Raw genomic sequence first — 15,383 nt, 5'->3', positions numbered from 1 at the left:
AAGAATTAAAAAGGAAAGTTGGGCGATCAGAGGGCACGAGAGACTAGGGGCAGCAGGAAAGAATTAAAAGGATTAAATATGGACCGCAGCAGGGAGATTACAGGGCACGAGAGACAAGGGCAGGGCACGCGAATGTTTACGTTTTCAAATTACTTTCATTCTTATTTTTCTTTAGTATATTTTTAGATATTGTTTTAATATTTATTTACGTTTAATTTTAGAAATTTATTTTTATAAACATGTCCAATTAAGTTTTCAATTAAGGTTAAGATGAAATATAATTAAAGATAATATTATTTACAAGATTTATTTTTTCTAATTATTTATACGATTAACGATCTATTATTATTATTTCATATCAATTGAGAGATAGTACTCTTGATTTGGGTTTAATTATGTTTTTCTAATGATTTAGAATAATCTTAATTAGTTGAGAACTGATTTATAATTTTTTTTAAAAATAAAATATTATATCTTTTATAATTTGTTTTAACAGATTCAAATAATGATTTGGTTTTATATGTTTGAGTGAAAAAGAATATATTTTAGATATTTTCTAAAAAAAAGCAAGTTTTAACGATGATATTTTTCATGATTAAATTTACAATATTGATTTCTAGATTATCATGTAGATGCTCAAAAACAATCAATTATTATAAATATATTACTATGAATTAATGAGGTGGATTCCAAAATCTTAGTCCATTCTCCATTAATAGTTTAATTCATTGTTTAGATTAGTTTGCATCTTTAGAATATATTTTAGTTCTTTCTATTATGAGTAGTTTATTAAATTAATTATTTCTTGCTTTGATTAATTGATTGTTTAATCCTTAATTTCTTATTTTATTTTACAACTCATCTTTGTGAATTAGACTAGAATTTATTTTGTTTATATTTGATTGATTCCTACTTTTCACAAGTTTATGTGGGTTCGACCTCATTCTTGCTAAACTATATTTCGGTGCCGTTCATATATATATACTTGCGAATGCAATTAAAATTTCACAACAACTATTAGAATTAAGCGTTAGGAAATTACGTCCAAATGTGAGTCTAACATGACAGTTCACTTTCAAACATTTAGTGATACGTTTGCACGTTCTTTTGGTGACGGAAAGGAACTGTCACAAATTTGGCTTCACGTTCTAACGATATATCAAACGATGGACATAAAACTGTCAAAAAAAATATCTTATATGACAGTTGAACAGTAAATCAACATTTCGCTAGATAGTGCTTTAGCACATTCTTTTGGTGATGGAAATGAACCATCACAAATTGGGCTTCATGTTCGAACGATATATCGAACGATGACAGTTGAACAGTAAACCAAAATTTCACTAGGTAGTGCTTTAGCACATTAGAGAAAAGTTTAGACTCACCCACATATAACCCTATACAAAAGTCTCTAGATAGAGCCTAACAACATTAAGAAAGAGAGCTGTCACATTCACAAAGTTTTTAGAGTCAACTTTTCTACTACTTGACACATTTATATAAAATATAAAGAGATTAAAAAATCACGAAAATATAATTATATAATTAGATCTTGATAATTTGCTATATGTATAAATAAAATTCTAAAAACACAATTTAATGTATGTTTTAGATTTGTGATGATAATATTTTATAGAATAATATTTATCCATTATTATTTTTATATTAAAATATTTAGAATTTATTTTCCTCATAGAAACTATGATATGATTTTTTAAAATATCATCTTTCTTTCTAATATGTAAGCTAGTTAATCATATTTTATCTAAAATCTAGATACTTTCGTGTCACATTAAGCATATAATGTTATAATTGAAACATTAAATAAATTTTTTTTGCTCAATGAAATCTAAATGATAAAATCTCTTAACCATTTTCCATATAGATTATCAAGTTTAAATGATTTTTGTTATTTTTTTAATTTGAATTCCATATTAAGAAGTCTACTATTATATAACAAAAAACTTTGAGATCCATATTAATAAATTTGTTATTTCTCCTAAATTTAGTTTTAATTAAATTTTGGTGAGGTCACATCCTTTAAAATAGATAATACATAGAAATTATACAAAAACATTGGGACTATAGGAAAATAAATTTGAGAGAGGCATTGTTACGTATATTGAAATTTGAGAAAATTTTGAAGAGCATATGAGGATTATAAATTTTTTGGAAAGGCCATTGTTTTTATTTATAAAATTATGAATAAAATCTAGAGGATATTTTAAATTCTCAAAAAAATTTAGGCAGGTCATGACCACCCCAAGCTTAACTTAGTTCAGTACTGTATGTATGTTAAGCATAAGTCTAAGTTGTGCATTATGCACACCTTTTTTTCTAATCATGCATTATGCACACCTGATGTTAAAAATGTAATTTTTCCTTTTTGTTTTATTTCTATCCAAATTTTTATAAATAGATTGTGCGAAACTTGTATAGGAGGAATTGTACAAATTATTACTAACATTTAGGTCGGGATTGATTATACAAAACTAAAAATCTTATCTGATTATCTCATCTTAACTTATCATTATAATTTTTTTAAATCTACATACAAAATATAATAAACAATTTAATTTTTTTAAATTTTAATATAAAATTAATATTAAAAAATTATATTATAATAATATTTTATTAATTACTATTTAAAACATTTTATCTCATCTCATCTGTGACAGAGCATCGTCTTAAAAATTGCCTCATAAAAAAGTATAGATGTTAAATATCACAATGTCAAATACAAGAAGCAAATGAAACCCCTGTGCCACTATCCCACTACCGACCAGATAGATAAGTTTATGCTCTCGTTGTTGCATTATCGTGGCTTTTACATCTTGACTGCCCATTTCGGGCTGTGCTGCTCCGCTTCTTTCTATTTTTGCTTATGTAAATCGTGCAACAGCCAACGTCGGGAAGTTTGTCAATTCCTCTGCTGAAATTCTGGCAAGCTAGCTTGGTATCCAGCAATTCAGGTACATGACTTTCTGAAACGATCCTTCAGCCTGTTGTCGTCTATTCTCATTGTTTACGGAATGGACGTCATCAAGCCCGTCTTCTTGTAAACTAGTGAAGGAAAAGCATCTCCTTGTCCCTACATCGAGAGGCCCAAGGCCGGAGTTCCTCTGAGAGCTGTGACATTTGCTTTCTTTAACCACAACTACGCTGGCTGCCATGCAAGCTCTGCTCAAATAGCTCATCTTTCCTTTAGCTTTTTGCTTGTCAACGAAGTTCTTTCAGAACAACGTATCTTATCTTGTGACTTGCCTAGCTAATTGTCTAAGAAGATGATCGTAAATTGCATATTTATAGGGAACAATGGAACATTATATAATCCGTTTGCGTGGAGAGCGGTTTTGGGTATCTGAAACTGATATCAAAACCAGTGGTGGGAACCCTTGGTTTCCAGTTTTACAATTGGCGGATCTTTTGTTTGGATAAAGTGATGAAAGGGAGTTTCTTGGCGATTTCTCATAAAGCTATCCAAAACATAGCAAGACGCACGAAAAACGTTGTCGTCTTGGCATGTAATGATGTCATCACCGATCGAGTGGCTGAATTTGGACATATTGCATCTTGTGGCCGATCGATGAGGCTAATCTTGTTTGTACAGAACAAAAGGACAGATATGCATAACAGATAAGTACATAATTTTTTAATAAATGGGCGTATGTCAATTTTTAAGTTAAAAATTTTAAAAATATATGCATAACAGATACTTGTCATATTTATAGAGAATTTGGAAGAAACTTCCTCTAACCGAAAACTCTGTCCACAGAGAAAATGGCTAATGTTTTTAACCGACCAATAATCTTCGGTCATGTCCCTTTGGTACTTGTATAAGCATGAAAATATCCATCTATTGTCGCACGATATGTAAAGCTAAACCATCGTCGAAACGGAAAACTGGAAGGCTGCTGACGTCCACGAGGACCACGACAAAAAAGAGAGACGAGCTTAATCCAGCTAGCAGTAATAATAGAGATCTTGATACGGCGGCCGTCACTGCCAGTTGGGCGCCGAAGGACGGGATAGCTATTAATGCTTGTCTTTTTTTTTTTTTTTTTTAATGAAAATGTGCTTCATAGCTTTCATTTATAAAACGAAGTTACAGCTGTGACATATAGTCAACTAACGCAACTGCTCAGGAGCTTCCCTGTCAACAAATTCCTTTGTGACGGACCTTGTCTAAACTTCTATACCCTCTCTCCTGACCGCAGTCAAGAGAAAAAGCGCTCTGTCAACACAGAGCTAAATCAACCACTCTTCCGGAGAAGAGGGGTACACCCACTCTCCACCCTCCCTAGGAGGAGGAGCACAACAACACTCTCCTCTTAAAGAGGAAGAGTACCAACACCTACCTCCCCAAAAGAGGAGTAGGACAAAACCCATCTTCCTCCAAAAGGAGGAGCGGGACTCTAACCATACTATATTATTAATAAAACTAAATACAGACTAAAAAACCAAGTACAAGCTATAGACTACGAAAACTAAATACCGACTAAAAAAACTAATAAACTAAAAACAGACTAAAACAGACTACGAAAGGGCTGCAAGCTAAAGGCCCAAGCCCAACGACCCGGCTTGTAGGCACAAGGGGCCCGACCCGTTAGGGTTTCACTCTATTGCCGCCACCCCTCGTCCCCTGCATCGTCCCTGTCCGTTTCTCGCCCAGCATCACAGAGCTTCCATCAACGGACGGTTCTGAGGACAGCCCACGCCGCATCCACGCCGCACCTGAAGAAAACTCCTAACGTCCCCGCACCTAAGGACAGCCCACGAAGCCTCCCCCACGTCCCCGCAGCTAAACAGCCTCCCCAGCGGCCCCCTGCACCACTAAACAGCTCGTATCGCCCCTGCTCAAGCCGAGAAAACAGAGCAAACCGCCGCAAGAGCCATTGTCGGCCACTCACCCCAGAAAGCACTGGGGTTAGCCGAGGGCAAGCCTTCCACGGCGATACAGCGCCCTCCACCGGGAGCTTCCAAAAACCAACAACCCGATCCAAAAAAAGGAAACAGAAAGAAAACGGAAACAAACTAAAGGCACAGGCACAAACGACATGAAACGGAAAACGGAGAACGGAGAACGGAGGGGGGAAGAGAAGGAAGGAAGGAGCCGAGGACTCGGTTCCCCCTCTCCCCCCCGAACGGGTTCAGAAAGCTGGGTTTCTAGAGAGAAGGCGGATGTTCTCTCTCTAAATTCAACCTCTGTGCACGTCCAAGGTAATTTGATTCTTTTTTTTGTTCTTTTTCTTTTTTCTGTGGGTCTTTTTAGTACCAAATGATATTGCTGCGCCACAGCAGAATGAATTCCCTGCAACCCATTTTTACAGTAAATGGTACCATATGGGAATGCTAGAAACAGGAAAATCATTTCGGGGCCAACTTAAAAAATAAAATAAAAAAGTAAAATCAGAAAAATAAAAGAATGGGTGGTTACGCAAGTTTAATTGTTGCCCTCCATAAGAGCATTCCTAAATTAGCAATTCTATCCACAGTCGTCTCATATAGATAATATGCAGTCGGCTGACCACATCAACTAATATTTATTTAACAGAAGTGTTATGTACAGTCACCGTGTACAGTCGGCGCGCAATCGGTTGACGTGGCAAATATTAAGAAAAAAAAAGACTGAAGAAACAAACAAAACAAGATTACCATTTTGGGATTTCTGTTTTCCCGCTTCCTGTGTTGGTCTGGTGTGGTGTTCAGCTCACCTTCTCAAGCTCATCTTCAAGGTTGGGTTGTCATGCTCCTCTTCTCAAGCTCCTCTTCCAAGCTTGTCTTCATCAGGGCAACATCTTCTTCTGCATTTACAAACCAGAAACCGAACTCAGTAGCTCGGCGAGTTGTTGGTAGGGCTTCTGGAGAAGTTTCAAAGCATCGATAGATGGTGAGTTGGGTTCTTTGGCTTCGTGGTTTTCAAATTTTCAAGTGATCTGTGTGGATATTTGGACGGGTTGTCTTCCTCGTGTGGGTCATCTTCCTCTTGTGGGTCATCTTCAAGAGGCCGAAGCCACTACCATCGAGCTAGTCCTCACTGAACTGTAAAAACACTTCAGCTTCTGTACAATGGTAAAGAACGTATTTTGACTTGCTCATGGTTCTTAATTTCTTGGGTGGTGTTGTTTTTTTAGGAACAATATTGACAAAATCTGTTGGTAAGAGCAACATTGCACATTGGTTGAGTTTATTGTGCAGAAATATTCAAATCTTGTGCTTCGAATAAACAGATTACATGTGTGTTTTGTATGTATTTGAAAACAGCTATATGTGTCATTTGTTTATGCCGTTCAAATGGTTGTTTGGAGATGCAATCTTTCATGAGTTTCTAAACCAAGTCAGAGAGGACCTAAAGACTTCATCATACAAAATTTTTATGCCGTATTTATAAACCTTCTTCTCGCCATTGTACATTTGAAGGGAAAAGTCCCAGTTGATTCAATTCTAAAGTCACCTAGTTTCTTTCTTAACTGGAGATGCTATATGCAAAAAATTAAAGCATGAATCTTTCAGTTAGGCATGAATGAGATTCCTGTTGATTTTATTTTGAATCCTGAAAGGGATTTCTAAGGTTGCGGATTTTATCATCATTTCCTTGATCTTGTTTTGTCTCAAAATGTTAATTGAAATATTTTACAGAACATGTTTCACTTGTACAAGTAGCTGAATAAATAAATAAATATAGTAGACAAATAAACCAACCAATTTTATCAGAATGCATGGAGAATTGTTCTTTATGTGGGCCATATATATGTTTTTGATTCTCCTACAATCCGCTCTTTAAAAAAATTGAGACAAGTGGGGAGCCTACCAGAGGCAAAGCATATGCCTTTGAAAAACACCAATGGATAACATTTTATCACTTAATAATTCTCTTTCTTATTATATATACATACTAAAAGAAATTTAAGAGCATGAGAAATTCATTGTTAAATAAATAAATATTTAATCCTAAACACACTGTATAAAGTGTTTACATGACACAGTTTCATTTAAAAGAGAAATTTTAAAAGTTTTGAATCTTATAAATAGGTTAGGGTGGTACCATAATAAATAACTCAAAACGAGAGCATTATACAGTAGAGGGAGTGTGATTGAAAAATTTAATGAAAGAAAGATTATAAATAAGAGGGAGTGTGATTGTCTAAGCCGATGCAAATAATGAGACGATAGATTGGTCCTTGATATTCTTCCCTAAGATTTACCTTCGATATTGAACAATTTGTACAGCGCATTGGAAAAGGGGAAGAACACCCATCTCCGCTACCATCATCTAGCTCAAATCTCCCAACCTCAGTATGTTATTTCAAATTTATTATACTTATTGAAATTGGTTTACTAAATGTTTATCATCCTAAATATCATTATTATACAAACTTCAGGACATCCCTCAAATTGGTACAGTAAACTTGTAGAATTACATGCACGGTTATTATGGACCAGAATTTTCATAGATACCAACATTTTTGCCATATGCAAATGGCAGCCAATATCCAAGCAACATTCAGGTGGTTACATTTGATCTTGTCTTTTATGTATAAGTTTGGTTTTTGTGGAGTTTAATTGTTCTCATTTTTTTATGTTTTATGTAGAATGCTGGTTACCTATTTCAATATGGGATGAGACCGCCGACTCCCATCATCTCTACAACCTCTGCAACGAGTGCAAGAGTTGGTGAAGAAACTACACTCAATGATTGCAAGGAAACTGAAACACCCAAGTACTTCCTCTAGAATTGTTGAAGGAAATAAAGAGGATATACCAAATTCCCCGGATACCAATGATGGCACGACCAGGTCACCACACTTAGTGCAACCGGATGGTGGTGATATAATAGAGGAGCCAAAGTCAGGGATGGAATTCAAATCTTTTGAAGATTTGCAGAGCTATTATAAGGATTATGCTCAGAAATGTGGATTTGGCATGATGACACAAAGGAGTGAGAGGGGAGAGGATCAAAGTATAAATATGTCACGCTTGGATGTGCCTGCGAAGGGAAGGCTCGAAATAGGAGTTTAAATGTCGCCAACCCACATCCGACCGGAAAGACAGACTGTAAGGCAAAGATTAATGCCTTAAAAGTCAAGGGGAAGATGCAGTTAACAACAGTCCATAATACACATAATCATGGCCTTAGTCCAAAGAAATCCTGCTTCTTTAGATGTAACAGAGAAGTGAGTGAGACGGTTAAAAAAGTTCTTGATACGAACGACTTGGCTGGCATCCGGATAAACAAGAGTTTCGGATCTCTTGTCATTGGTGCAAGTGGCTTTGAGAACCTTCCATTTTTGGAAAAGGATTGTCGCAATTATATCGACAACGCATGACATGTACGACTTGGTGCCGGTGGTGCTGGAGCACTCCGAGATTATTTTTTGAGGATGCTGTACAAGAATAATGGTTTTTTTGCATTGAGAGACTTAGATGATGATGGGAGGCTAAGAAATGTATTTTGGGCAGATCCACGTAGTAGGGCAGTCTACCAGTATTTTGGTGATGTGGTCACATTTGACACCAGGTACCTCACAAATAGATATGGGATGCCATTTGCACCATTTGTTGGTGTAAACCACCACAGACAGCCCATTCTTTTGGGAGCAGGGTTGATTTCAAGTGAGGATACAGAGACCTTTACATGGTTATTCCAAACTTGACTCCAATGTATGGATGGTATAGCTCCAAAAGCTATCATCACAAATCAAGATAGAGCTAGGGGTGAGTTCGGTCCGGTCCGGGGAGGTTTTGTGGACCGGACCGGACCTATTCGGTCTAGGGTTTTCCCACCTTGGACCGGACCGAACTCCATCAGGACCGGTCCGGTCCGGTCCTATTCGGTCCGGTGGGTCCATTCGGTCCAAGGTTGACTTTTTTTTTTTTTCTAATGACATTTTTTAAAATATTTATGTAATTATATTGTAATATATTTAATATATATACATATAGTATACTATTATATATATATATATTAGTAATATGCTAATACTATTAGTCTATTAGTAATAATACTATAACTAATAAATATATGTAATAATAACTATATGTAATAATAGTAATAGTGATAACTATATATTTATGTAATATGCTAATATTTAATGACATTTTTTTTAATATTTATGTAATTATATTGTAATATATTTAATATATATACATATAGTATACTATTATATATATATTAGTAATATGCTAATACTATTAGTCTATTAGTAATAATACTATAACTAATAAATATATGTAATAATAACTATACTATAACTAATAACTATATGTAATAATAGTAATAGTGATAACTATATATGTAACTATATGTAATACTAATAACTAATACTATTAGTCTATTAGTACTAATAACTATACTAGTATTAATAACTATACTAGTACTAATACTATAACTAATAACTATATGTAATGATAGTAATACTATATGTAATACTATATTAAATAATAGTAATACTCTTATTACTAATACTCTATGCAGTTATAGTGATTTAATACTAACATATTATATATTAAGCTAACTATACTAATACTATTATAAATTTACAAATATATGATATATTATAATTTATTCTATAACTTTTATAATATGTTAATACATTAATATGTATACTAGTATTATATATATATATTTTTGATCGGTTATACTAGTACTATATATTATAGTTAATAGTTATACATTAAAGAATATAGTAATACATTGATACTAAATATATATAGCTATAGACTTATAATGATTTAGTTATTATGAATTTATGATTAGTATAACTATATAATTGTATTAGTATTAGACTATTAATATTATAATTTGGCTATATTATATTAGTAATATTAGTTATGTTGAATCAATTAGTTAGTATAACTATATTCTACATCATTAGTATTAATATAAATATTAGTATTAGTTATAACTATATAGTATATATTAGAATTGAGTTTTAGAGTATATAATAGACTAATACTATTAGTACAACTATATAAGTATATTGTATAGCTATATATTAGTTTTAATTATTGTTGAAGTATTAGTTATAGTGATTTAGTATAACTATATTACTATAACTATAGTCTATATTAGACTATTAATATTTTTTTATATCATATATAATTATATAATTAATTATATACAACTATTATATAAATAATATATATAAATAATTTTTTTTTATTTCTATTCGGTCTGGTCCGGTCCGGTCTGGGGTGAAAAACCCCCGGACCGGGACCGGACCGAATCTTTTCGGTCCCTTAAAAATGGGACCGGACCGGACCGAACCCAATTCGGTCCGGTCCAAACAGTACCGGTCTGGTCGGTTTTGCTGGTCCGGACCGGTCGATGCTCTCCCCTAGATAGAGCAATGAAAAATGCTATTGCTCTTGTATTTCTGGAAACACAACATAGATTTTGCCTATGGCATATATTGAAAAAAGTCCATGAGAAGCTTGGCTCCCATTGTGCCTATAAAATTGGGTTGAAAAATGAGTTGATGAAATGTGTATATGATACTCAGAGTATCGAAGAGTTTGAGAGTTCTTGGGAGGGGTTAATTAAGACATACAGTTTGCATGAAAATGTCTGGTTACAAAGTTTATACACTGAGCGTGGGCATTGTTGTATTTTTGAAAGAGTTCTTTTGGACTAGAATGAGTACAACCCAGCGGAGCAAGAGCATGAATGCCTTTTTTGATGGGTATGTTCATGCAAAAATAAACTTGAAGGAGTTTGTGGACCAGTTTGACAACGCGGTGAGAAAGAAAATTGAGAATGAAACAAGCGCGGACTTCCACTCATTTAATGCCACCATTCCCTTCATTTCTAGATCTCCCATTGAAAAGAAATTTCAAGAGTTGTACACCAACGCTAAATTTAAGGAAGTTCAACAGCAAGTAATGGGTGTGCTTGATATGGATCCAGCTCTATTTGAAAGGAATGGATCCATAAAAACCTATCTTGTAGAGGATGAAATTCGTGTTGAAGAGTTCGCTAAACTGGTCACATTTTCAGTGGAGTTTAATGAGGAAAACTCTGATGCAAAGTGCTCATGTGGGTTGTTTCAGATGAGGGGTATACTGTGTAGACATATTCTGGCCATATTCAAATCCAACCAAATAAAATCATTGCCAAGTAAATACATTCTAGATCGATGGAGGAAGGATATTAGAAGACAATACACTTTGATCCGCAACAGCTATGACTGTAACGATGAAAGGCCAGATACAAACAGATATTCAGGTCTATTGAATGTATGTTATAAAATGATAACTCTTGCAGCGGGTTTCATTGAGCACACCACGGATGCATATCAAAAGTTACATGCAATGATTGACCTATATGAAAAGAACCGAGAACCCCCATCTATGACTGTAACCGGTTCTAATGTTGCCTTGCATTCAGTTGACACGACTACAAATGCAAATTCAAAACGGGTTCTTAGTCCCCTTGTTGTGAGAGGAAAAGGCAAACCTCCATCTCTAAGGAAAGCATCTACAATGGATAAGCGAGTGCTGAAAGTTAAAGTGAAGAATCAGAAAGCACCTGTCAAGGGGAAAAGTAAACAGGTGCACAATTTATTATCCTATCATGCTTCTTACTCATATTGGCCAAGTAATATGTACTGCGTAGATATATAAAATGATGCCCTATGTCTCACTAATTACTTGTTTCTTAGCTTTCAAGAGGAGACACACCAATTCTCGACACCCGGATAAATTTATTTGGCACATCAGATACCCCCGCTAACATTGTTGGAAATGTTAGCCAGGTATATGAGCTTGTTTATTTTTGCATCCTCTAAAAGTGGGTTGCTTTTATATTTAGTAAATAGTTTCTGCATTGAAGAAAGCATTGACAATCACATCATTTTGATTGTTAAATTTTTTGTGTCATCAGATTGTGGCAGGCAACTTAGCATTTGACATTAGTGGATCCCAGCCCCATGAAACATTGTTTGAGAGTCAAGAAACTATAATGACCGTTTCTTAAATTCATGATTAGTTAAAAGATTAATACGAGGACTGCCATACTAATTATTTGCATCTTATTCATTACAGATTCATTTTGGGTTGGATGGCTCCCAACCTCATTATGTGGATGAGACAACCAAATCCAACAATGACATTGGGAAATTTTTAAACATTGCTATTTTTTGTTGATTGGATGTAATTCATGTGCAAATGTATGGATTCTCGTGTTCTTGAATGTAATTGGACAGTTTCTAGTTTCTGTTGAATGTATTGCACCTCTATGATTGGTCTCCACCAATTTCGGATGTTCAGCAGGGCTTGTAATGATACATTTTCAGTAAGTTATATGGTATAGAATGATTTTTCAGCTCCTATTCCCGCTTTAAATTTCATCACCCTTCTTAAAGGAGGTTTCTAAATGTGGATGGTTAATTTCTATTGTTGGCAAGGCTTGTAAATGCTTCCACTGAGGAGGTTTTATATTGGATTCAAGTTAATGAAATTTTAGTGCTTAAACAATACTTTGACCATTTTCAGTTTGTGCATGGCATAAGTTACATGCTTTGATTTTTTTTAAAAAAACTGGGAATTATGAACTCTTCTGAACCCATTGTGCTTTAAGTCCCTTCATGTTCTATGATATGGATAACATTTGATTGTCAAAGAAGAAATCATTTGGGTTAATGTACTTAAATGCATGAAATTGTGAAGATGTGCATGGCATTGTTCAGATTGTGCAACAGATATTCACGTATGGATGATACGTGCATGTCCAGAAAAAGGCACGTCATTCGTGGGTCAGTTTGCATCTTCCAGGCCAGGTACACCACGTTAAGAGGTCCTGGGTGTGATGACCCGCTTTTAAGTGTATTTGCGCGGAAATAATTGTTTTTATTTTAATTAATATATTGGTTATTTATTTTAATTTATTTACGTTTTAAAATTGGTTTTTAATTTATTTGATGTTGTGTTTTATTTCTTTAAGTTGCTTTGTGAGTTTTAATCTCTTTTTGGCGGTTTAGTTTCGTTTCCCGGAATGAGGATTGGACCTCATCTCTTCCCTACATCTCTTTTCCTTTTTCTCTTCTTTTTCCTTTTTCTTTTTCCTTTCTTTTCTTTTTTCTTTCTTTTCTTTTTTTTCTTTTTCCTCTTCCCGCTCGAGCCCCCCCCGGCCTCTCTCTCTCTTCTCTCTCCTCACCCACGGCCGGAATCTTCTTCAGCCCAGACCGCCGTCGTCCGGCCACTGTTTGTCACCATCCGGACGTCTCGATTTCTCCGTGTTCGGGCGTGGGGATTTGGGGGCCTCACAGGTGGTATCAGAGCGGTTTGGCTCTGGGTAAAACCACATGTCCCGTAGGTAGTACTAGAATGTTTTTTTTTTAAGTTGTGTTTTAAAAATTATGTTAAGTATAGTTGTTTTATTTGTTTTATTTAGTTATGTTTTTGGCATGCTGGTTTCTTTTGTTTCTTGCTGTGTGGTGTTGTTTTTGTTTTGTTGGTTTTATGATGTTTTTTTTGTTTTCTTAAAGGAGGGTCAAGAGTGGTGTTGTGGCAGGATTATGGGGAGACTAAGGAAAAATACTCAGGAGCCACGGGACAATACCTCCAGGGATGACTCCCTAGCCGAAGCAATACGGCAGATGACAGAATTTATGCAGCAAAGTGCGAGGTCTCAACAGACAGGGTCTTGGCCACAACAAGGACCTTGGCCACAACAAGGGGGTCCTTGGCCACCATCAGGAGGGCCTTGTCCACCATCAGGAGGGCCTTATCCACCGTCAGGAGAGCCTTGTCCGCAACAAGGAGGGTATTGGCCACAACCAGGAGGTCCTTGGCCATATCAGGGAGGGCCTTGGATGTATCCAGGAGGGTCCAGTAGCATGGTGCAAGCCGGATGCACCTATGAGCGCTTCCTGGCGCATAGGACTCCACACTTCACTGGAAATGAGGATCCACTTCAGGCTGGAAAATGGATCAAAGATCTGGAGAAAACTTTTGAGGTGTGTGGATGCACTGAGGCACAGCAAGTATTCTACACCAGCTATCTCTTGCAAGGTACCGCTTCCGATTGGTGGGATACCAAGAGGGTGTTGCTGGAATCTGAACTGGGATTTTTCGCTGTGGTGACCTGGCAGCGTTTCAAGAAGGAGTTCAATGACCGCTTCTTTCCCGCATCGGTAAGGAAGCAAAAGGCAAGAGAGTTCTCCAATCTGGTCCAAGGGGGCGCGACAGTGGAACAGTATGCCCGGAGGTTCATAGAACTTGAGCGGTTTGCTCCTCACCTTGTCGCCACTGAGGAGATGCGAGCAGATCGTTTCCAGGAGGGGCTGCGTCATGACATACACCGTATGGTGGTCAGCCATCGGATATCCACTTTTCAGGAATTAGTGGATGTGGCTACCCTTGTGGAGCGGGAAAATAATCTGAGTGTGGGTTCCCCTCCAGGGCATAAGAGGCGGAGTTTTTCTGGTGAAGGAAGCAACTCGGGTTCGCCCCAGAAGTTTGTTCAGCGGACCGGAACTCGACCTCCAACGTCCTCAGGTGTTCGTATGGGAGGACAGGTGCCTATTTGTGGAGCTTGTAATAGAGCTCATGAGGGCGAGTGTCGGATGAGTAGCGGACCCCAGTGTTACCGGTGCGGCCAAGTGGGACATATTGCTCGGGATTGCTCCGTCAGAGTTCAAGAAAGCCGTGGAGGTAGACACGGTGGAAGAACCAACCCGAGACAAGCAGTACAAGCCCGGGTTTATGCTGTCACACTCGGAGAGGTGGATGATGAGGCACCAGCGACCCATGATGCTGGAGTAATTACAGGTATGGTTTAATTTAATCTTAAGTTGGATTTAATTTTTGGTGTTTGTGGTTTATTCTTTGCTTTTTGGATTTCATGGGTTGATGTGTTTGGTTCAGGAAGAGTCCGTTTGTATGAGTTTTATGCTTGTACTTTGTTTGATTCCGGTGCTTCACGGTCGTTTGTATCTTCCACGTTTGCTCGGGTGTGTAATTTGGTCACGGAGCCGTTACCGAAGTCTATGGTAGTGGCTCTACCCGATGGTGAGATGGTGTGGTGTTCCAAGGTTGCTTTGGGATGCCCGTTAGACTTTGAGGGAAGGTTCTTGGATGCGGATTTGGTGGTGTTCAAGCTGTTGGGCTTCGATATTATCCTCGGGATGGATTGGCTATACCGATATTCTGCGAGTATTAATTGCAGAAGTCGGATAATTAGCTTTCAGCTTCCAGATGATGATTGTCTGGAATTTGTGGGGAGTAGATTAAAAGAAAAACCGATAATTATATCGGCGATTCAGGCAAGACGAGAGATTGCATGGGGAGCGGATGCATTCTTGGTGCAGATGGTGTCCACGCCGTCTGAGAAGAAATCTTTGGCAGACATTCCAGTTGTGGAAGAGTTCCCCGATGTGTTTGTG

The sequence above is a fragment of the Carya illinoinensis genome, chromosome 10 (assembly GCF_018687715.1).
Source record: "Carya illinoinensis cultivar Pawnee chromosome 10, C.illinoinensisPawnee_v1, whole genome shotgun sequence".
Lineage (NCBI taxonomy): Eukaryota > Viridiplantae > Streptophyta > Magnoliopsida > Fagales > Juglandaceae > Carya > Carya illinoinensis.
Note: the sequence above shows the minus strand (reverse complement) of the source record.